At 35.6% G+C, this 24,274-nt stretch overlaps 1 pseudogene; it reads left to right on the forward strand.

Moving 5' to 3' along the window:
- Positions 1–1,454: 1,454 nt before the first annotated feature.
- Positions 1,455–9,187, forward strand: LOC132178054 (sulfate transporter 1.3-like; annotated as a pseudogene).
- The last annotated feature ends 15,087 nt before the right edge of the window (positions 9,188–24,274 follow it).

A 24,274-nucleotide genomic window follows, 5' to 3' on the forward strand; every position in this document is an offset into this window, starting at 1 on the left:
ATATATATATATATATTATCGGCTGTTCATCTTGTTCTTCAGAGAGGAGAGAAAATCAACGCTTTTAGGTTCAATGAATCCGGACGTATAATTGGAGTTTCTCCTGCTTCTCTCTTGTCTCTTTCCAACCTGATCAAATTGTTTATTGAGTTGAATATATATATGAGAGTGACGCTCCAATTATGTGGCGCACGAAATGGTTGCGTGTGAGAATTGCTTATTTCATTATATTATACTTTAATATTCTAATTTGTTCACTATATCTACCCTTGACTCTTTGACTCACTATATAAATTCCCCTTAATTACAAGTTGGTTTTTTTTTTTAAAAAAAAAATTTTAAAAATTCCCAAGATAGAGTATATTATATTCACTTCACGTTCAGATACTTGGAGTTGCTTTTGTTAGGTTCTCGACTGGATGTTCTTGAGTATTTAATCATTTTTCTCAGAAAGGTAAATTCTGTTTCTTAGTAATTGTGTATGTAATTACATGTGGTCTTGTTTTATTTGGCTTCTTTCTCTTCGTTCCTCCCCCTTTCTTTCTTAAGCCTCGTTAATGTCATTTTGTTAGTTACTTTTTCTCTTATGTAAAAGTAAGATTGGAAGGAGTTGCCCACGTAGATTAGTGAGTGGTTTATGGAAAGATATTCATAGGTGTTAAATCCCACATTACTTACTTATTAGGTAAAACTGAGTTTTATAAGTGATTTTATGGAAGCTCTAAATTGACTACTTCTTTTAGAGTGATAACACAAATGTTGTTAACGCTTTTTCTAGATCATTATAAATAGTATCTGAGCCACTTAGTAATGACATGCATCTACTGTCAGCATCGCATGACGTTACCCAGACGAGGACGTCAAGGGTTTTAGAAGGGAGAATTTGTAATGTACACCCCCGTCTCATACTGGAAAGAGAAGTTCTTTACATAGAGTGTACGTGTAATTTAGAGAAAAATATTCACGGATGTTAAGTTCCACATTACTTACTTACTAGGTGAAATTGGGCTTCATAAGTGATTATAGGAAATGTTCAAATTGACTAGTCATTTTAGGATGGTAGTAATAGTGCAGACGTAGCTAGCTAGCTAGTGCTTTTCCCTATGTCCAGGCTAATTCCTATGGCCCATTCTTCAAACCCGTGACATGGTGCTTGGTTTTGATACTAAATGATGATATTCAAATAGAAATCACAATGGGAGGGTGTCCAATAGCTTTTTTTTTTTTTTTTTTTTTTTTTATCAAAATTAAAAAGGTGGGAAGGGGCGACCATTGTAGTTTTCCTCCTTGGGCGTTACTATCGGGGTTCCCACCCGCTGTAGAATGAAGCATATAATTAAGATTGTAATGTTCTAATCAAAATTTTCTCTTGAATGAATCATTAATTACGAGTTCTAATCAAAACTCTCTGCTCTTTTTGCCATGTAGGTTTACAGTACTAGTTTCAGGGTGCAATGAGTCAACGTGTGACAGAAGACCATGCAGAGGTTGCTCACCATATTCACAGGGTGGAACCGCCTCCAAAGCAAAATCTTCTGAATGAACTGAAAAATGGTCTCCAGGAAACTTTCTTCTCCGATGAACCCTTACGCCATTTTAAGGACAAATCGGCTCCAACAAAGCTTTTTCTTGTCCTTCAAGGTATTTTTCCCATTCTTGACTGGGGAAGGAGCTACACTCTTGCAAAATTCAAAGGTGACCTTATTGCTGGGCTTACCATTGCCAGCCTGTGTGTTCCTCAGGTAAAACATTTCCTGCAAGGTAATTATGCAAATATTTGTTTTTCTGTTTCCCAATTTCAATTTCTGACGATAATTGAATACGTGTATCAGGATATTGCATATGCGAAGCTTGCAAATCTGGACCTCCAATATGGATTGTGTGAGTTTCCTCATTTCTTATAAATATAGGGAAACTTTACTCACTCCATAACTTCGAATTATCGAAATTCTGATTTTTGGTGTATTTTAGTTTCAGCTTCTTGCAATTTCATCCGCGTTTTGCATTAAATCAAAGTGAAATGTCTCTTATACCATTTATGATTAAAAAAAATACAGTTGAAACTTGAAAACTCGACATTGCAAATTTTGATAATTTAAAATTGTAATTCCGAAGCCTATGACAGTCTGCAGGCGAGTGAAGTTTCTCCCTAAACATCTTGGATCTTTATTTTATAATAGAGGAATGCTGTGTCCTCTTTGTGTTCTTACAAAATTAATCAAGATTGAATTTGTGATAGATATATAACTATTGAATCTTAGTCCAATAGTAATTTTAAAAATCACATAAATTTTGAGAAGACCGAAGGAGAACACGTGTCTTTTAATATTACTCTTTACAATAATACCTTATTCAATAATGTGGTTGGTCATCCACTTGTGTTCAGATTCGAGCTTTGTTCCACCTCTTGTTTATGCTTTTATGGGTAGCTCGAGACATATTGCCATAGGACCAGTGGCCGTAGTGTCTCTGCTACTTGGGACTCTTCTACAGAATGAGATAAATCCACTTAAAAAGATGGCTCTTCCAACTTTGCTTATACGCGTCTTGCTTTCACCGCTACCTTCTTTGCTGGCGTCACACAATTTGCACTTGGTTTTTTCAGGTATGTTGCCTGCATATTAATATATATAAATATATATACACAGGAAAAGAAAAAAAAAATATATATATATATATATATATATATACATACATGACTGTCGCTTTTAGGGGTGTTAAGTGAGCAAGCCACTCGTGAGTGAATTTGGGATTGGCTTGTATAAGTTTGGCTTGATTATTAAATGAAACGTTTCGTGAACACAAATGTTGGCTTGAATATTAAACGAAGTAAGCTCAGCTCAATTCGGTTAGGCTCGTGAGCAAGCTCGTTTAAGCTCTTGTGTGTGTGTGTATATATATATATATATATATATATATAACACATAATTAATTATAAATCACATAATTATTAAAATCTTAAAATTGCATTTATATTTAAGCGTTAGAAAATGAAAAATTCTAGACCTTTCGTAATCAAAGAGAGAGAGAGCAATCATTAAAAAGATCCCGATTTAATTAGAGCAGATCCAAACGAAAGGAAAAAGAATCAAGCAGTAACTATTGAAGGAGATTGCAAAAGACAAAAACTATTGAAGAATCAAACAGACCCATCACTACCTGTCTAGTGAGCGAGAGTGAGAGAGTGGGAAATGAGAGTTCAAGTAAAAGATGCGCTATGACTGATAAGGAAGATTGAGAGAGAGACGTTAAAAAAATATTTTTTTTGTAAGGGGTGTTGTCCCAATGATGTTTGAATACAACCTGTTAATTTGTTCCACATTGCTAAGAAAACACCAATCTCCAAGTTTACTTAGTTATAAAAAGATGCATATCCTCTCTCTTTGAAACCAAGTGCCTTGCTGTATTGACTCAGGCTTCATACTCGACTAGTCAGGCTAAGCAAATGCTCATATGAAAGCTGGCTTCTTAAGTCGTTTAAGAGTACTTGAAGTTTAATTCTTTTTTTATTTTTTTTTTAAAAAAAACATTAAATATAAGAGTCAGCTCGCGAGCTGACTCGGCTCAACTTATTATGAACTTGAGCTCGATTTTTTTGGCTCGCCCTTGAGTTCGAGTAAAATTTAAATGAGCCAAACTTGAATAAGGGAAGCTCGCACAAGTTCGACTCGTTTACACTCCTAGTCGCTTTCTTTTTCTTTCTTTAGCTTTCTTCTTTATTTTCCCTTTCATAATGACTGTTCACTTGGTAGATAGTCATAAAGTGATGACTTCGTGTTTGCTTTCAGATTGGGTTTCTTGATTGACTTTCTGTCTCATGCCGCCATTGTTGGGTTCATGGGTGGAGCTGCGGTTACTATAGCCCTTCAACAGCTCAAAGGTCTTCTTGGTATAAAAATCTTCACCAAGAAGACTGACATTATTTCTGTTATGCAATCAGTTTGGGGCAATGTACATCACGGGGTACATATATACTAATAAAACATTATTTTCATTTTTCTCTTCAAATACAGTGTTGTCACGAGCCAACATCGTGTTAAAATATTGATTAAATTTAATCTTTCTTATAAGTTTAAGCTTTTGAATGAAATATAAAAGTGATGATTTAACACGGTCTTGAGTTCGAACCCCTCTCTTCATCATTCAACATCCATTTCAATGAAAAATTTCATGTGTCATAGTGATTTAACATGTGGATTAAATTTCTATATATGTTTAACAGTGGAACTGGCAAACCATACTCATAGGATTGTCATTCATGGTGTTCATTCTGATTGCCAAATACATAGTTAAGTATCCTATAATTCCTACCTACCCTTTTCTAGATCAAACTTGAAGCTTTTACATTCAATGTATAATATTTGACTCTTATTTGGTACTTTCCAGGGAAAGAAGTGCCAGAGATTATTTTGGGTATCTGTAATTGCTCCTTTGATCTCTGTTATAATAGCCACCTTTTGTGTGGATATCACCCACGCTGATAAGCAAGGTGTTCAAATTGTAAGTGCTCGTTTGTGATTATGATTTTGTCTTTATCTAATTTCTACAAATGAAATGAAAAGCTCATATATATAGTGTTTGTATATATCAGGTGACACATATACATAGGGGCATAAATCCTTCATCTGTTGATGAAATCTATTGGACTGGAGAGTTTGTCCTCAAAGGTTTTAAGATTGGTGTCGTGGCGGGGATGATAGCACTGACGGTAAGCAAATATCAGCCTCAAAATCTTAACTTAGAATGAGAAATTAATAATTTAATAATTACCTAGTTCTCCCATATATATATATATATATATATATATATATTAAAAGCCAGATAAAAATTTTAGGAAGGTGTGGCGATTGGAAGAACATTTGCTTCCAAGATGGACTACAATCTGGATGGAAACAAAGAAATGGTGGCAATGGGAAGTATGAACATTGTTGGTTCCATGACATCTTGCTACGTTACGACAGGTATGTGTTAAGCCGCAATTTATCTCAAAAGCTTAAATTGAAAGAAAAAAATTAAATTTAATAATTTAATTAATACTTTAATGCTCCCCTTCATGTATGGACTCAAATTCCCTCTTAATAAGTGAAGTCCAACAATTGGAGTACTATTCAATTGAAATGGGAAATAAACTATAGCGTCAGGGTTTAAACTCAGGACTTCTTACTCTGATGCCATGTTAAACTACCACTTATCTGAGTAGCTTAAGCTAATATGAAAGAGTAAATTTATTCATTTAATCAATATTTTATCGGAGAACAAGAATGTGCTCAAATTCTAACTTGTTTATCTTATCATCTCTCTCATGTCATATGATCATCTTCACTCAGGATCATTTTCTCGCTCAGCAGTAAATTTCATGGCTGGCTGCAATACAACTGTTTCCAACATTGTGATGTCTTGTGTTGTTCTTGTAACTTTGGTACTCATCACACCATTATTTAAGTACACTCCAAATGCTGTACTTGCTTCTATCATCATCACTGCAGTGGTAGGGCTAATTGACATTAAAGCTGCAATACTGCTATGGAAGACTGACAAATTGGATTTTCTTGCCTGCATTGGAGCCTTCTTTGGAGTGATTTTCAAAAGTGTTGAGATAGGCCTTTTAATTGTGGTAAGAAGTCGATCGATCAAGTACTTACCCCTTAGCATGATAGTTGTCACGTTAGCTTCCCACAACATGGTTTTTTAATCTTTCAGTTTGTTACGTTAGGTAGTAGAAAAGTGAGAATTCGTGTAGCATTTCTCTTCATGTTTTGATTGCCCACTACAAATTCTAACTTTCGTTTATGAAGGTCGCCATATCCTTTGCTAAAATCCTCCTGCAAGTCACAAGACCACGGACTGCAAAACTTGGGAAACTCCCCGGGACTAATGTTTATAGAAACGTCATGCAATATCCCGATGCAACACCAGTTTCTGGCATTCTGATAGTTAGAGTTGATTCTGCAATCTACTTTTCAAATTCCAACTATATTAAGGAGAGGTATTTACTTCTCCAATTCCTTTGAATTCCGTCAAAATTTGAAGATGTGTTAAACACTCTACCTCATGTGTGGGCTCCAACTCATTTTTAATAGGTGACGCTCAACACGTGAAATATTTAATTGAAATTAGAGGTAAATGAAGGAGTCAAGGTTCGAACTCAGGACTTTTGATTCTAATACCATGTTAAATCACCACTTATCCCAAAAACTTAAGATTTACGTGTTGGACCTCACATATTAAATTAACTTTGAGCCCATACATGAGGGAAGTGATTAAATTCACATCTTCCTATCAACTTATGAATTTTTTGGACAAGTAGTGATTTAACAAATGAAACATGGCCAGTACTTAAATCAAATTTCTAGCAGGATTTTGAGATGGCTCAGCTATGAAGAAGAAGAAGTGAAGAGTCTCGGTTAGGGGTGCAAAGGCGGGCGGTTAAAAACCGCCCGCTAACCGCTAACCGCTCTAACCTCTAACCGTTAACCGTTCTAACCGCTTAACCGCATTAACCGCTAACCGCCTAACCGCTATAACCGCCTAGCGGTTAGCGGTTAGCGGTTATTGGGTTTACTAACCGTAACCGCTAACCGCCTTTTTATATAATATATTTTTATAATTATAATTATAAAAATATTTATACATATAACATAATCACTTGATCATTAAATCACAATTTTTTTTAAAAATAATTAAATCACAATTTGAGTATTAATATATTATCACTATAATTTATATGATTATATCACATGAGATTGATCATTAAATCATTTGATTATATAATAATAAATTATACATATATAATATGACATAACTCATAAGTATACCAATTCATACTAATACAACAATTAAATATCTAGAAACTTATTTCCAATGTATGTTATAAACTTATAAGTCTATATATGTTATAAGTCTATATAAGTTTACATATGTGTATGAATAATATAAATGTATAATATCAATACTTAATCATATGATTCAATAACAATTCAAATACTTTATTCAAGACTTCAAGTGAATCATATTATTAATGTACAATGATGATATGATTCGTATAATATCAAATTAAGTAATTGATATTGGATTAAACAATGACCAATGTGTTACTTATAAACACAATTTAAGTATTAATGTATTATTATTATAATTTTAGTAATTTATATATTATCACTGTAATTGATATGATTATATTACATGGTGACTTGATCATTAAATCATATGATTATATAATAATAAATAATACATATATAATATGACATAACTCATAAGTCATAAGTCTACAAGTTAATCATATGATTTATGTACAATGATAATCACAATTGATTCAATTGAATTAAACAATATATTATTTTTTCATAGATATGACTCAACCTTCAAGTTTAAGTGCTGCTTCATATTTTGCCTAGAGGTTTGTTAGTAACGAAGGTTATTATTTTTTAAATTGTCATAATATTTTAATTACAATACAATTATATTAAGCACGTTTTGATATGTGTACATGCTTGTGCCTTAATATTATTATGTTTAATATTATAACTTTTCTTCTTTTGATGTCCACAGGATTTGCTAGAGGATCAAATGAGAGGATTGATGAAGTTTTAATGTTTTATTTGTATCATTTAATGTTTCATTTGAACTTATTTTATATGCTTTGTGTTGAACTTTTTTTATATGTTATGACAGTTGTCTGAATTCTGAACTTTTTTTTGTATGTTGTGTTGAATTTTTATTTTTTATTTTTTAAAAAAGTCAACCGATTATGATTTAATATTTAAGGAAATTTTTTTAAAGTACAAGTAAATGTAAATTTTGGGTCAAATATTTTTAATTTTTCAATATGGGCTCTTTTTATAGCAATTGGGCACAAGAAGATATTAAAAATACAAGAAAAAAAGCCCTAAAGAAAGCCCAAAAAGCCCAAAAAAAAAAACTCAATTTTAAAAAAGCGGTTAGCGGGCGGTTATCTATTTCGCTAACCGCTAACCGGCGGTTAACCGCTAACCGCTAACCGTTAGGCGGTTAGCGGTTGCGGTTAGTGAAATTTACTAACCGCTAAGGCGGTTACGGTTAGCGGTTATTGCCACTAACCGCTAACCGTAACCGCCTTTGCACCCCTAGTCTCGGTTTACCTAGAATCCAGTATCTTGTCATTGAAATGTCACGTAAGAATATTATAGTATTTCATTTAGTCTTGGTTTTGCTTCTCGAAGTTACTAAAGGAATTATATATTGAAATCATTTACATTCTTGCAGCGGTTATTGATATTGACACAAGTGGAATTCATTCCTTCGAAGAACTGTATAAGACTCTTCAGCATAGAAACGTACATGTAAGTAAAAGCTTTTCAACTTACAAAATATATATGGTGTCATGGTGATCAGTTTTCATGCCATTTTAATCTCACTCCTCTGTTACGATTTTATGATGATGCCAAAATGCCAAAGTACTCATTTTTATTTTATTTTATTTTTTTTGTGACACACAGTTGGGACACACAGTTGGGACTGACCCACTGCCGTGGGTCAGAATTTTTTTATTTTCTTTTTCTTTTTAATTTTTTTAAAAATTAATAGTAAGGGCAAATTTGTAATTTTATAAATGCATAAGACACATTTGACCTGTTTTCTATTTGAGTTAATCCTAGACCCTAATAATAGGAGTGAAATTAAAAGGAGTTGAAATATGGGATACCAGCAAAATTTGACAATTCGAAATCATAATTACAAAGCCAGTAATACTTTGGGACTAAGCGATGTTTTCCGTTTTTTCTTCAAGACATAGCTGAAGAATATTTCACTCCAAGACTCAAATGTTTTGACTATTTCTCAGTAGAATCTTTAATCTTATACAAGTGCTGTTCTTAAGTTCTGTGGAGCTTTGTTGATCCATTAACCAAATTAAATCATTAAAAAGGTTTTAGCGATTAAGCTATTTGGATAAAAGTCACAAGCAGATCCTATGATTTATGAGCAGCAATGTTAATGGCATAATAAGCTCTTTAATTACATGACCTTTATTTAATTCCTAAAGTTCGGGTATTGTTTTCCACAGCTTGTTCTAGTGAACCCGGCGCCAATAGTGACTGAAAAGCTGTACTCGTCGGAATTTACGGTGCTGATCGGGGAGGATAAGATCTTCTCCTCAGTTCCAGACGCTGTCTTAACATTGTCGACATCGCCAATAACTCAAGAACAATAATGTAAATTTAAGTCTATTAAATTAATTATAAAACTTGACGGTAATGTTGAGAAAATATTCTCATTAAACTTTTATAAGTATTCTAGACATTCTAAAAGAAATCTTCTATGAACTGCTTTTGGCGGAATACCAAAACCATTGAATGAGAACTATATTTATAAGCTTAAGCAATTATAGAGTAAGAGACCTATTTGAACTAGGCCTAGGCAAAGTCACCGACGCCGCCTACAGTCTGTGTTTCGACCATGTGCCACCTGTAGCCGACCGTGAGCGCCTAGATGACGAACGGGAGGCAGCATAGTTTTCCCTATTCTGACATTGTCAGTGCGGTAGGCGAAAGGGGTTTTGGGGAAGTCGGTTTTCGACTGACACCGACCCGACATTACCGAGTGACAGAGAGGCCGAGATGAGAGTGAGAGTGACAAAGAGAGGCGGAGATGAGAGTGAAAGACAGTGAGATCTAGAGATGAGATGACAGCGGCTAGGGTTTGGGAAATGGGGAAACTATGCATATATATAGGCTATATTACTCAAAACGGTGCCGTTTTGAGCGGTGAATAATATAATGAATAATCTATTCAAAACGGTGTTGTTTTTATATACTCAAAACATTTGAGTATCTATATTTATGCATAGTTTCCCCATTTCCCTGACCATAGTCGTGAGCCTCTCTTTGTCACACTCATCTCTCAATCTCTCTGTCACTCTTATTCTCATCTTCGCCTCTCTCTGTCACTCTCACTCTCATCTCAGCCTATTGTGGCTTTCGAATTTTCTCGAGGGACTGTTTGCTCAAAAACAATGTTTTAGACAGTGATTGACTTCGAGTTTCTCGATCCTTTTTTGCATTTGTTTTCTTGTTGTTAGATTGCCAAGAAAGTGGAGGAAAACAAGTATTTTCTTGCTAAGTAGGTGCACGGAAGGTGCACATGGGAACAAAGCTTTAAGGAATTGGGAGCCATTCTGGTTGGTCCAATAGTCCAAATACAAAATTGTGGCCCAGCCCAATTTGACATTACCGACCGTCACTGTAACGAACTTGTTGGTGACGGTCGGTGGAGGTACGAATTATGGTCGGCAAAAGTAGGTGAAAAAACTTCCTTTGCCGACCATGTCGGAGCGAAATGTGGCAGGGGCAAATCCCTAACCGAATTAACCGACTCCCGCCCCTAATTTGAACTATACAATAGGATTTAATTTCTAAGTAATTACAAAGTGTTTAATTACAAACTGAAACCTAGAGATTGAATACATAAGGTTATCTAACATCAATAAGATAAAGGTCTTTCACTTCAATCTTAGAATGAGAAGTTGGTTTGAATCCAACTTCTCTTTCTTTGCAATTTGTCTTGGATAAGTGTTCCACATCTTCTCTTCTTCTCCTCTTGTCTTGATCAGTAGTAGAGGACTTCTTCTCAGCTTTATCTTCATTAATCACAGTAGCATTAGTCTTGTTATCCACGGCTGCCACTTCACTAAGAGTAGGAACTTTAGCTGCAGTAGGACTTCTAGGAGCTTTAGTTGTGGTAGGAATCCTCCACAAGGCTGCCGCTTCACTAGGAGCTGTAGCTGCTTCACTGGGAGCTGGAGCTGCTGCACTAGGAGCTGCTGCTGCATTAGAAGCAGATGCAATATCTGCCTTAGCTGCTAATGCAGCTGTAGCTTCTGCCCTAGGAGCATCTCCTTCTATAGTATGTTTAGCTGCTACCTTAGGAGCATCTCCTTCAGCAGTATGCTTAACATGCCCCCTCAACGTGAAAGGAGACGGAATCACATTCAACTTGGACTTGAGAAATGCAAACCGAGCTGAGGGTATCCCTTTGATGAACACATTTGCAATTCGGTTTGCTGTAGAAATAAATGAGGCTTTGATGTCTGTTGTGCAAATTTATTTAACTCGCAAGTGCACGAATCGTTTGTAATATAATGTTTTGCAAGTGTGAGGTCGAACCCACAGGGAATTGTGTTTTTTAAGAACAAATTATAACTAAACTAATTAAATCCTAAACTAGTTCCAAAAAAAGTTCGAATTTTGAGTTTTGAAAATTAAAGGATAAATATAAACTAAATAAAATAAAACAAAAGATAAAGACTAAGGTTTGAGAATCCACATTCTTCGAATCATAACAACATACCCCATGTTCATCAATATTAATCCGAAGTTCTCACAAATAAAATCATATGTATGTTTTACTATGCTTCTAAAAGTTAATTAAAATCATCTCATGTATCCATTCATTGCACAAATCACAAAATGAATCAAATATCAATTAAATCATAAGATGTATCCGTAAATCACAAAAGATATCCAATTTTAATTGAAACACCAAATGTATCCATAGAACAAATCACAAGGGATATCCAATTTTTAGGCAAATAAAATCAAGCAATCAATTATATGAAATTATCTCAAATCATTAAGTGTATCCTTGAATCACAAAAGATATCCAAGAATCATTCAACACAATTGAAAATAAGTAAAACAATTGAAATATTAAACTCAATAAAATTGAAAAAATAAAGACTTACATAAAAGTGATATTGTTCTTCATCGGTGAGGCTTCATCCCCAACCTTAGTTGTGAATTTAGCTCCACATGAAAATAAAACCTAAACCTACAGAAAAACTAAACTAAAGAGAAAAGCTATAGAATTTTGTTCTCTAGACTTGTCTATCTTTCTTGAATGCAAAGGGGTATTTATAGGCTAAGGAATGTCCTAGAAGCCCTAATAAACCTAGATAATTCGGAGGTCTCCCAGTCCAAATAGAAGTTTGAAATCGGAATAGGATTCGTCCAAATTTGTATCCTTTTATTGCGCGACGATTTTGGCATAGTAAACGTCCGCATTAGGAAAACTTTATTTCCTAATAAAATTTAGTATTTTTAGTTATCTTTTCAATGCCGCTAGAATCACATTAATCCAATATTTTAGCGGAAAGTTATGGTCAAAATACTAAGACGTGTTCAGAATCTGAATTTGAATCAAATATGATTTTGACTCCAATTAGAGAAATTTCGATTTAATCATTTCGATTTAGCGGAAAGTTATGCTCTCTTCCAAACTTTTATTTTTCCCTTTAAAGGCGCAGTTTTCCTTCAACAACCTATAAAACACTAAAAAAACAAAACTAAAACAAAACATTAGATAACGACACAACTAAAGGATTAACTAATATAAATTAAGGGGCCCAAATATGTAATATTTGGCATTCATCAATGTCTCTGTTGAGCATGGTAAACTAGATTGGCAGCCAAGGATAATGCACTCACATTGTCACACCAAACTACTAGAGCAACTGGAAGAGGAATATGAATTTCTTGGAATAGCATTCTCAACCAAAATAACTTAGTGGTAGCAATGGCTAGGGGACAATACTTAGCCTCTGTGCTAGATCTTGAGACTACATTTTTTTGGCACTCCATGATATCAAGCAATCAACAAGGAAAACAACGAAGCTAGATGTAGATCTCCTATCATTTGGACAGCCAGCCTAATCTGAATCACAAAAAGCATTAATCTAAAGGGTTTTTTTAGTGTAAAACAGACCATGATCCATGTTGTTCTTGAGGAACCGAAGGACTCTCTTGATAGCAGACAAGTGAATTGAAGTTGGATGATGCATGTGTTGGCAGAGTTTATTCACAGGGAAGGCTATATGAAGTCGAGCCAGGGTGCAATATTGGAGAGCTCCTACTACACTTCAATATTCATATCGATCAAGGAGAAAGCCACCATCCAATCTGGACAGTTGAGAAACAGATGGACATGGGGACTTTGCAGCCTTTGCGTCAGTCATCTTAGTTTTGTTGAGTAGATCAGTAACATATTTGGACTGGTAGAGGTGGAGTCCTACAGGGCTACGAGTAACCTATATGCCAATGAAGAAACTTAGTGATCCTTAGTCTTTGACTAGAAATTCCTTCTGCATAAGTTGAACTAGGTTAGTCATCAAATGAGGGTGTATTTGTGTGATGATTATATCATCCACATAGATTAGAATGAAGAGTTTAATACTGCCAAAGATAAAAGTGAATAGATAAGTATCAACTAGAGAGGGAGTGAACCCATCCAGTAAGTAGCTGGACAATCTATTAAACCAAGCTCTTAGGGCTTGTTTGAGGCCAACCAAGTGAGGGTTCTCCTTGTCAACAAAGCCCTATGGTTGCTCAATGTATACTTCCTCAATTAAAGATCCATGAAGAAAGGCATTAGAGATGTCCAATTGTATAATCATCCAATCGAAATAGATTGCCAGTGCTAGGATGATTCTAATGGTGGAGGGCTTAATTACTGGACTGAAAGTCTCAATATAGTCCACTCCAGATGTTTGCTCAAATCCCTAGCAACTAGTTTGGCCTTGAATCTTTCTACTGTTCCATCAAATTTTGTTTGTATATGGAGCTAGGCACTTATAACCTGCATAGTTGTAACCTAGAAATATACAAGGTTTGGACTTATAATCTAGTTTGTGAGCATTATACGGCCGCAATAAAAGATAACACAGGCATCCAAAGACTACAAGTCTTTGGTAATCAGGTGCTTTGGTGTATAGCTTAGAATATGGCGACATGTTTTGTAGAACATGTGTGGGTAATCTGTTGATGACATGCACAACAGTGAGAAAGGAGTCTACCCAATACCTAATAGAGAGATGGGAATGAGCTAACGAAGTTAATCCAATCTCAAGAATGTGTCTTAGCTTCCTTTTTGCAAGACCATTTTGAGGGGATGTATAAGGACAACTCTTCCTATGCACTATGCCATTAGTTTTGAGAAAAGATTGAAAGATAAGTGATGTATACTCACATCCTCCATTAGATTGTAGTTCCTTAATGGTTGTGGAAAATTGGTTTTCTACAAGAAGTTTGAACATGAGGAATACATAATAAGTTTATGATTTAGTGTGTAGAGGATAGATCCATAAGAACCTTGAGAAATCATCCATACAAACAATGTAGTATTTGTATCCACTGACTGACATTATTGGAGAAGTCCAGATATCAGTGTGAATGAGTTGAAGTGGAGACAAGGAGACATGATTAGAAGCAAAAAACGATTGTTTTTCACTCTTACCCAATTAACAAGAGCCACAAAGGATACTTTTACTAAAATCTGAATTGGAAACAGAATTTGAATGAAAAAGGGGTAAATTGTTATCTCGAACAACTTGAGTAACTACATCATTAGATGAATGACATAGCCTAAAGTGCCATACTAAGAATGATGTTCTTATTCCTAATAAACCTATAAAAGACTTTCTGCCTTTGTGAGACTTCTTACCCAGCTGGAGAGGATACATGCCATTCTCACTCTTCCTTTCAGGAGGATTGTTCATGTCTGAAAATCAATGATGTGAAAGTGGGATGATGTTAGTATAAAGAACCATGCATTGTCAAGACAAAAACATTGAATTGACACAAGATTGGCAGCTGATTGAGGGTAGTGTAAGACATTATTAAGATGAAAAGTAGAGTTAGAGGAATGAAGAGTTGTGGAACCAAAGTTTGCTATAGGCAGTGTTGTTCCATTCCCAACAGCCACAATGTCATTGTGTTGGAAGGGTTGCTAAATATTGAGGTTCTCCAAGTCTTGAGTGATGTGTGCATTGGCTGCACTGTAAGCAAACCATTGAGGATCTTCTTAGACATTGTTAGATTGAACCACCATTGTAGCCAGCTGAGGAGGAGGATGTCTTCCTTGGAAGGAATAGTCCATTCTGTGATAGTAGTCTAGTGCTTGGTGGTTTATCTTAGCACAAATTTGACATTGTATGCGTTGACTATTGTTGAAGGGAGATGGCTGACTTGAGCTTGGCTGTGAGGCTATTGTATCTTGGTGCAGCACTGGAGTCAGCAAGAGAGAATCTGGGAGTAGGTGGCCTAGGGCTAAAGTTTTTGGAGGGAAACTTGGCAGGGTATGGACCACGATTCTTAGAAAACTTCTGGCCCTACTTCCGTGTATACAGAGCAAAGGTGGAATTATCAGTGGCTGGAGCGTGCTGTTAATTGAGCAATGTCTCATGGTTGATTAGCTCCTCTTGAAAATCATCAAGGGTGAGTTGTCTCTCTCGAGTTAGCAGGGAGATGGTAGTGAAAAAATTATTGAAAGAAGGGTTAAGACCATTGAGGAGGAATGAGATCAAATCCTCATCAGAAATAGGTTTAGCCATTGTTGCGAGTTGATTAGACCATACTTTGGCTGATTGTATATAATCGTAACAGGTCAAGGAGCCTTGATGGAGACTTAGCAATTGCCTTTTGAGATTGGCAATTTGAGACATAGAATCATTGGCAAATTTAGTTGCCAGGGCTGACCAAACTTTCTGGAGGTATCAAGTCCATAGACTGTGGACAAGACCTTCTCAGACAATGTCACATTCATCCAGCTGAGGATACATTGATCATTTCTATTCTAGATTGTGAACTTTGGATTGAGTGTTTCCTTACCACTGTCATCACTGAGAAATTTAGGAGAGGATCGTTTAGATCCATCAACTATGCCTACTAGTTCATGAGTGTGCAAGATTGGAAGAAATTGACTTGTCCAACCAAGATAGTTTGGACCTTCAAGCCTTCCATTAAATTGGTAAAGCGTTGGTGGAGAAAAGGTTGGTGCTGCAAGAAGGGTAGGAATTTCTATTGCATAAGTAGATAAAAGAAAAGAAATAAATATGGGGCGTGTACCTACAAAGTCTCTTATACCATAAAAGATATCTTCAATGAACTGATTTTGGCGGAATACCAAAACCATTGAATGAGAACTATATTTATAAGCTTAAGCAATTATAGAGTAAGAGACCTATTTGAACTATACAAAAGAAGTTCTAAGTAATTATAAAGTGTTTAATTACAAACTGAAACATAAAGATTGAATACATAAGGTTATTTAACATCAATGAGATAAAAGTCTTTCACTTCAACTTAGAATGAGAAGTTGGTTTGAATCCAACTTCTCTTTCTTTGCACTTTGTTTTGGATAAGTGTTCCACATCTTCTCTTCTCCTCCTCTTGTCTTGATCAGTAGCATTGGACTTCTTCTCAGCTTTATCTTCATTAATTGCAATAGCATTAGTCTTGTTATCCATGGCTGCCACTTCACTAGGAGTAGGAACATTAGCTGCAGTAGGACTTCTAGGAGCTTTAGTTGCAGTAGGAATCCTCCACACGGCTGCCGCTTCACTAGGAGCTGCAAATGCTTCATTGCTTCACTAGAGCTACTGCACTAGGAGTTGCTGCTGCATTAGGAGCAGATACAGCTTCTGCCCTAGGAGCATCTTCTTCTACAGTATGCTTAACACATACGACATAAATTTGGAAATTTTTTGATGAAGTTTTTAAGTGATAAAATGACTTTTGACCTTAAAGCTTTGATTGGACAGAAACTGAGTCAAACGAAAGTCCCTAGCTCTCAGATCCGGCTTACATGCGGTAGTAAAAACTATTGCACATCTGTTGTTAAAAAATCAAGGGCCCATATTTAATCTAACATTTTTAGTTAAACGTTGTCATTGCGGAAAGCTGCTTTCTCATCCTCTCAGACCTCTTCATCCCTCAAGAATCCTCATGCCTCACCATTCATCTCCTGATTTTAGGACCCTTCTCTACAACCCGAACTAGGCAACTACTGCAAATGTCCTATAAAAATTCCTGACCAACCTTCTGTGAAAAAAGTATATCTAAGAACCTATCAACACAACAATAGCACTAGAGCTTATCTTCACGACAAACTCTATCAGATAGGATTATATTTGATATATGATTTAAACTGTATAGCTTTAAAAGGTCCAGATTTAAAAGTTAATCTCTGTCCTAAATTATGCAATGGTAAGTTTATATTTGACAATGACTTTAGTTGAAAGTAAAATAATTATGTGTAGAAATTAACTAAGTAAAGACCAAATTAAAAGTGATGGACAAAATAAATATAAAGAGCTGAAATCCCAAAACAACAAAAGTCTCAGAAAGAAACTAACATATATAAGATTAGGTGACTTGAATTTGTTCATCAACCTTACCGTGGGTAGCAAACCATTATGGTTACTTTTACATCCCATTACTCTTTTTTTGACTTACTTTCTTCATGCACGTCCATTTGTCTCTCCATTCATTAAGCTTCTTCTAGAAGCTTTGACAAAATGGCTTTGTTGTTAAAAGTTGAAGCCATTCAGTCTTAAGGAGAGAAGCAGCAACTTTAGTTGAAATATAGAGAAAGAAGAAAAGCTGAAGTTGCCTTGAGAGAGAGAGAGAGAGAGATTTGTGTTGCAGAGAGAAGAAGAGATAAACCATTTTTCTTCAATTTGATCTCACGTTTGGAGTGCTGAAAAACTTAGAGAATTTTAGAGAATATTTTCTCTTTTGTATTTAATTCTCTTTTGAGTGAGATTGAAGTGTATTGGGGCATTTGGGTTTGAGTGGTTTTGTTTGTACTACTCTTTGTACTCCACTATTTTGTTAGTGAATTTCTCCTGGATCGTCTCTGTAACATCCCCAGCCTGTTAAGGCTGAGTTTGCCACTTTTCTTCTTTTACAACAAAAGTTTTTGCAAAGATCTATAAGGTCTATCAGAGTACTTGATTTTAATGGATACGATAAATGTATAAAACATTCTTCAAGAGATTTTATTACAAGCGAAATTAGAAATCATTAAACTTTAGTTGCGAAATATCTTATTATTACAATAACTGATATGAAAAGACTTTGAAAGTTAATAATTATTCCCGCCACCATTCCGGCCTCCTATTCCAGCGTCCTTTCTACATGAAAACAAGAAATAAAACTGAATGAGCCCAAAGGGACCCAGCAAGTAAAATCCACAACCATAAATAGTTTTACTCTTTGTTCTCAGTTTTGAAAATTGTTTTCAGCAATAAATATATAACCAGCAATTATAGTACATGTATGTACGGTTGCATCTCCCGTAACATATACATACTATTACATCTAGTAATAAATCATCGTCATAAATCATCATCATCATATTGCATCATTATAAATCATCATTGTAAATCATCATAGTATATCATCGTTGAAATTATATTATCATTTTCTTATATTAGGGCCCACGTACATTGTTACCCCTGTGTACGAGGGTTGCGGGTCCTTGTGACCATGGCACTGAACTGTGACCTCAGCCATGCCTGACCGTCAATTAACTCTTTCTTGGTGCACTCAACGGTCATGTTGATGGAATACCACCTTCTTGGATAGCCTCCTTCAATGGTTTTGCCTCCATCCGAGTATCGGTACCAAACTCCTCTCATCTTTACTTATATTGGGGCCAAAAATGCTCTTCTCCATACATGTGCCTTCATTTCATAAACATTTAACTCAATTCTTGTACTTCTCTTTGTACTTCTTTTGATGCATTTTAGGGCAACATGTAGGAAGGTTTATCATCATTCTTCTTTCTTATAATCATCATCATTTCTCAACTTTCTTTTCTAAAAAATAGTAACTTTTTCAAATATAAACTTGTTGTACTTAGAAAGCGTTTAAAGAAATAGAAGCTTTCTAAATAGATTCTTTTAGAAATTCTTCATGCATGCAACATATCTCCATGGCAAGTAAATAAAAAAATCATTTACAGTTTGATACACGAATATATAAATAGCATGATATGAAGTAATTTTAGAAAGGATAGTGAATTTACTTACCTCTAGACTGAAGCTAAAAGTGGTATGAAGGATCTAGTTGCTCTAATCTGGCTAACACCACTAGTATATCTTTTGAAACTAATTTCTCAAGTCCATTCTCTCTCGTGTTCTTTCTTTCTTGCAGCGCTTTGTCTCGCCCTTTCTCTCTCTACTCTAACTAAACACTCTCAAAAAGAAGAAAGACCGAATAGAAAGTGGAAGAAGGAAGAATATGTGGAAGAGAAGGGAGATGAGTGGTGAAATTTGTGAAGGGAAAATGCTCTATTTATAGGGAAAAAACAAATACTATTCTACCTTCCATTTACAATTCTACCCTCATTTTTACTATTATACCTACCATTAACTATTCTACATTCCATTTACAATTCTACCCTCCTTTTACTATACCAATACTATTATACCTACCATTAACTATTCTACCTTCCCTTACTACTCTACCTACCAATACTATTCTTCCTACCATTTACTATCCTCTTATTTCACCAATTACCATTCTCTAATTACCACTCTCTGTAACACCATAAATTTCCCAAGAATTAAAATCATTAAATAAAATGAATATTAAAATAACATCATCATCATCAAAATAATCTATTTGAATAACTTTGAAAATTCTAGAGCGCTACAGTCTCTGCCAGTGGATGTAGGTTTCTTAAGCCGAACCACTTAAATCTTGGTGTCTTGTATGGTTGTGTTATTTGGTAATCTTGGAATTTGCATTTGTTACAACAAACTGGTATTAGAGCACCGATATTTATTTTGCGGGATGGCTACTGCAAAATTTGAAGTAGAGAAGTTTGATGGTCAGAATAGTTTCAGCCTTTGGCGCATCAAGATGCGAGCATTTTTACGATAACAAGACTTGGCGAAGATTTTGGATGGCGAGGTGCCATCAACATCATCAACGGATGAAAGGAAGGAACTTGAAGAAAAATATCACAGTGCAATTTTATTGTCTCTTTCAGATGGAGTTTTAAGAGAAGATGTCGATAAAGAAACAGCCGCTAGACTTTGGAAGAAGCTAGAGAGCTTGTACATGACGAAATCCCTCACTAACCGATTGTATTTGAAGCAACGGTTATATACCCTCAGGATGAAAGAAGGTATGCCTCTTTGTGATTATCTTGATGACTTTAATAGAATTATTTTGAATCTGAAAAATATTGATATTAAAATAGATGATGAGGATGTTGTGCCAAATATTACCTAAATTAATAGATAATAATTAGTACGTTTTAACTCGCAAGTGTACAAGATCAAAACAATAGTATAGTGCAACAAGTACGCGATCGATCCCACGAGGATTGTGATTTTGTTTAGAATTAATTAAAATATCAAAATTGTTACGAGATTGATATTAATACTAAGGAAAAGAAATAAAGAGATATAAAAATAAAGTAAAGGTAAAGGTAGGGTTTTGATATCCACCACTAATCATACTTAGATAATATAACAATGTGCCAATGATCCAATCATATTATGAATACTTAATGTTTGCCAACCTAAAGGTATGGGTGTCTACTCTTTAAGCTATTAATTTTCCTAAGCAATGAATTAAGCATGGGTGTTTACTAAGTTGTTCTTTAAGAAAGCATAAATCTAGGAAAATCGACAAGCACATGAGGCCTAAGGCATGGGTTTCTACTCCCAGTTCCCCATGTTGATTAACCCAAGAATCCGGCATAGATATCTTTTGTTATTTATGTTAAACCCAGGACTCGGTCATCCATACCACATGCATATAATGGCCAGTCACATACATATGAGGAATTCAAGAAAACAGAAATTAATCAAGTTAAGCAACACAATATGATTATCACAAATGCGCCAATATTGAAATATTAAATAAACATAATTAGGGCATCAATCTAACCCTCCTTAAGAGTTAGTTACACATAATTAAAACTAAAAAGAAAGGGTAAAGAAAGAATCGAAAACCGCTCATAGAAGTAGCCTCCAATTCCTCTCCCCAAAGTTGTCTCCTTGAAATTGTCTGTTGAATTGTGAGGCTTAAAGGTCTATTTATAGGCTTTAGAAGTCCTTGACAAACTAGTAAACCTAGGAATTTCATAGGGTTTCAAAACCTATTACAATTGGGAGTTGGAAAACCCTAATATGGAAAGAATGACAATCTGGCCACCATTTGATACTTCTCTTGCGCACGGGTGCAATCGATCGCAACCCGTGTGCGCTCGATCGCAGGTTTGCGATCGAGTCTCTTTTGTTCTGCGCTCGATCGCAGGTAACCTGTGATCGATCGCAATGTCAGGGGCTTCCATTTTTCCCATCTTCTCTCTTTGAGCCCAAATCTTCCAGATTTACTTCATTTTCTTCCAAAAGCCTACAAAAGTATGGAAAACACAAAAATGAATTAAAATGAACTAATTAACTAAAACCAAAGGATTAAAACATGCAAGTTAAGGGTTGAAAATATGAATATTTTAGTACTTAATAGAGGATAATGCCCTAATTTTGTTGTGTTCACTATGGGATGCCTTTTGATAATTTTGTTAACTCAATGTTGTACGGTAGAGATACTATCTCCTTAGCCGATGTTAAATCTGCTTTGAATTCTATGGAGTTGAGGACAAGATTGAATAGTAAAGGTAGTGATAATCAGGCAGAAGGTTTATTTGTTAAGGGTCGTTCAGAAAATTCTTCTAATTTTAGAGGTTGATCCAGTGAGAGGGATTCGAGTAAGGGTAAATCAAGAGGCCGATCGTAGTCCAAGTCAAAGAAGAAAGTAAAGTGTTACTACTGTAAAAAGTATGGGCATTATAAATCTGAGTGTCTGAAGTTGAAAAATAAAGAGCAAGGTGACAAGCAAAGTTCCTCTTTTGTGGTTAGAGTTGTCGAACGAAATTCTAAGGGTTTAGACCTTGTCCTTGCAGTTACCATTTTTTATGATCATTCTAACGACAAGTGGGTCCTTGATACTGGTTGTACATTTCATATGTCCCCTAAAAGGGATTGGTTTACTACCTCAGATTTAGTCAATGGCGGTTCAGTCTTGATGAGAAATAATGTTGCCTGCAAGATTATTGGTATTGATACGATTAGAATTAGGATGCATGATGGGATTGTGAGGACTTTGACGAATGTTCGACATATACCATATTTGAAGAAATATCTTATTTCATTGGGCACTTTGGGCTCCCTTGGATACAAGTATTCCGGTGAATGTGGAGTCATTCGGGTTAGCAAAGGCTCATTGGTTATAATGAAAGGTAACAAGGTTGATGGCCTCTACTTTCTTCAGGGTAGTGTGGTAACAGGTTCAGCTACTATGACTTCTTTAGATGGTCCAGATTTAGACACTACCCGGTTATGGCATATGCGGTTGGGTCATATGAGTGAGAGGGGTATGACAATCCTAAGCAAACGAGGTTTGATTTGTGACCAGAAAACAGGATCTCTTGACTTTTGTAAGCATTGTGTATTCGGGAAACAGTTCAGAGTCAAGTTCAGTACCGGCATCCACAAAACAAGTGGTACATTGGATTATATCCATTCAGATCTACGATGCTCGGTACTTTGTTACATTTATTGATAATTATTCGAGAAAAGTCTGGGTGTATTTTTTGAAGAAGAAAAGTGATGTGTTTGTCACTTTCAAGCAATTGAAGACATTAATTGAGAATCAGACTAGGAAGAAAATCAAGCAACTCAAAACAGACAACGACATGAAATTTTGTGGTGGTGAATTTAATAAATTCTACAAGGATGAAGGCATCACTAGACATCGCACAGTTAGTTATACCCCACAGCAAAATGGGGTCACTGAGTGGATGAACAAGACTCTCTTGGAGAGAGCGCGTTGCTTACTTTCAAATGCCGGATTGTCTAAAGATTTTTGGGCTGAGGCAGTCAATACTCCTTGCTATTTTTTCAACCGTTCTCCATCAACAACCATTGATTGCAAAACTCCTTATGAGCTATGGTCTGGTACTCCTGCTGATTATTCATTTTTAAAAACTTTTGGTTGTCTTGCTTATTGTCATATGAATGACGGTAAGCTTGAGCCTAGGTCAAAGAAATGTATATTTCTATGCTATGCAGATGGGGTGAAAGGATATAGATTGTGGTATTCTGATCCTAAATCACCTAAGTTTATAGTCAGTAGAGATGTTGTATTTGATGAATCTACCATGCTTCACCCGAGAAAGGAGTTTATTGTTTCTGCAGGAAAGGAGCAGGGTTCTATCAAGGAGGTGGAGCTTCAAGTGGAGGCTTCACAGAGGGTGTGAGATAACACTTAGGATTAGCCTGTTACAAATGATCATGATTCTAGTTCTAATGATGATGATCCACAAGAAGAGCAAGAGACTACTATTGTGGCTGGTAGATAGAGAAGGCAGATTAGGGCACCTTAGAGATATGGCTATGCAGATTTGGTAGCATATGCACTTACTGTGGCATAGGACACTGTAGTCCAGGAGCCTTCCACTTACTCAGAAGTTGTCACAAGTAGTGAGTCTGCTCAATGGGTTGTTGCTATGAATGAGGAGATTGAGTCTCTTCACAAGAACCAAATATGGGAATTGGTGAAATTGCCTAAAGGCAATAAAACTGTTGGTTGCAAATGGATATTCAAGAAAAAGGAAGCAATCCCAAGTGTTGAAGATGCAAGGTTCAAGGCACGTTTGGTGGCAAAAGGCTGTAGTCAGAGAGAAGGTATGGACTTCAATGAATTTTTCTCTCATGTTGTGAGACATAGTTCTATTCATGTGTTGCTTGCCATAGTTACTCTATCTGATTTGTTGCTTGAGCAACTTGATGTGAAAACTGCATTTTTGCATGGTGAGCTTGAGGAAACCATTTACATGCATTAGCCAAAGGGGTTCATTGTTGAAGGTAAAGAAGATCATGTTTGTCAGTTGAGGAGGTCGTTGTATGGTTTAAAACAATCTCCAAGACAGTGGTACAAGCGCTTTGACAACTTTATGATTAGACATGGTTACACAAGAAGTAGCTATGACAGTTGTGTGTATTACTGGCAATTGTTTGATGGTTCTTTTGTTTATTTGTTACTCTATGTGGATGGCATGCTTATTGTTGCTAAAATCATGTAGGAAATTAAGAGATTGAAATCTATGTTGAGTGATGAGTTTGAAATGAAGGATTTGAATGCTGGGAAGAAAATCCTTGGTATGGAGATTCATAGGGATAGAAAAGTGGGAAAGTTGTACTTGTCACAGAAAAAGTACATTGAGAAAGTATAATTCTAAACTAGTGAGTACTCCACTTGTAGCTCATTTCAGACTTTCAGCAGCGTCAGTGCTACAGAGTGAGGAGGAGGAGTAGTTCATGTCGCTTGTTCCTTACTCCAGTGCAGTTGGGAGCATCATGTATGCTATGGTGTGCACTCGTCCAGATATTTCACAGGCAGTTAGTGTTGTTAGTCGCTACATGGCGAATCCGGGCAAGGTTCAC

Source organism: Corylus avellana, chromosome ca4 (genome assembly GCF_901000735.1).
Source record: "Corylus avellana chromosome ca4, CavTom2PMs-1.0".
In the NCBI taxonomy this organism is placed as follows: Eukaryota; Viridiplantae; Streptophyta; class Magnoliopsida; order Fagales; family Betulaceae; genus Corylus; species Corylus avellana.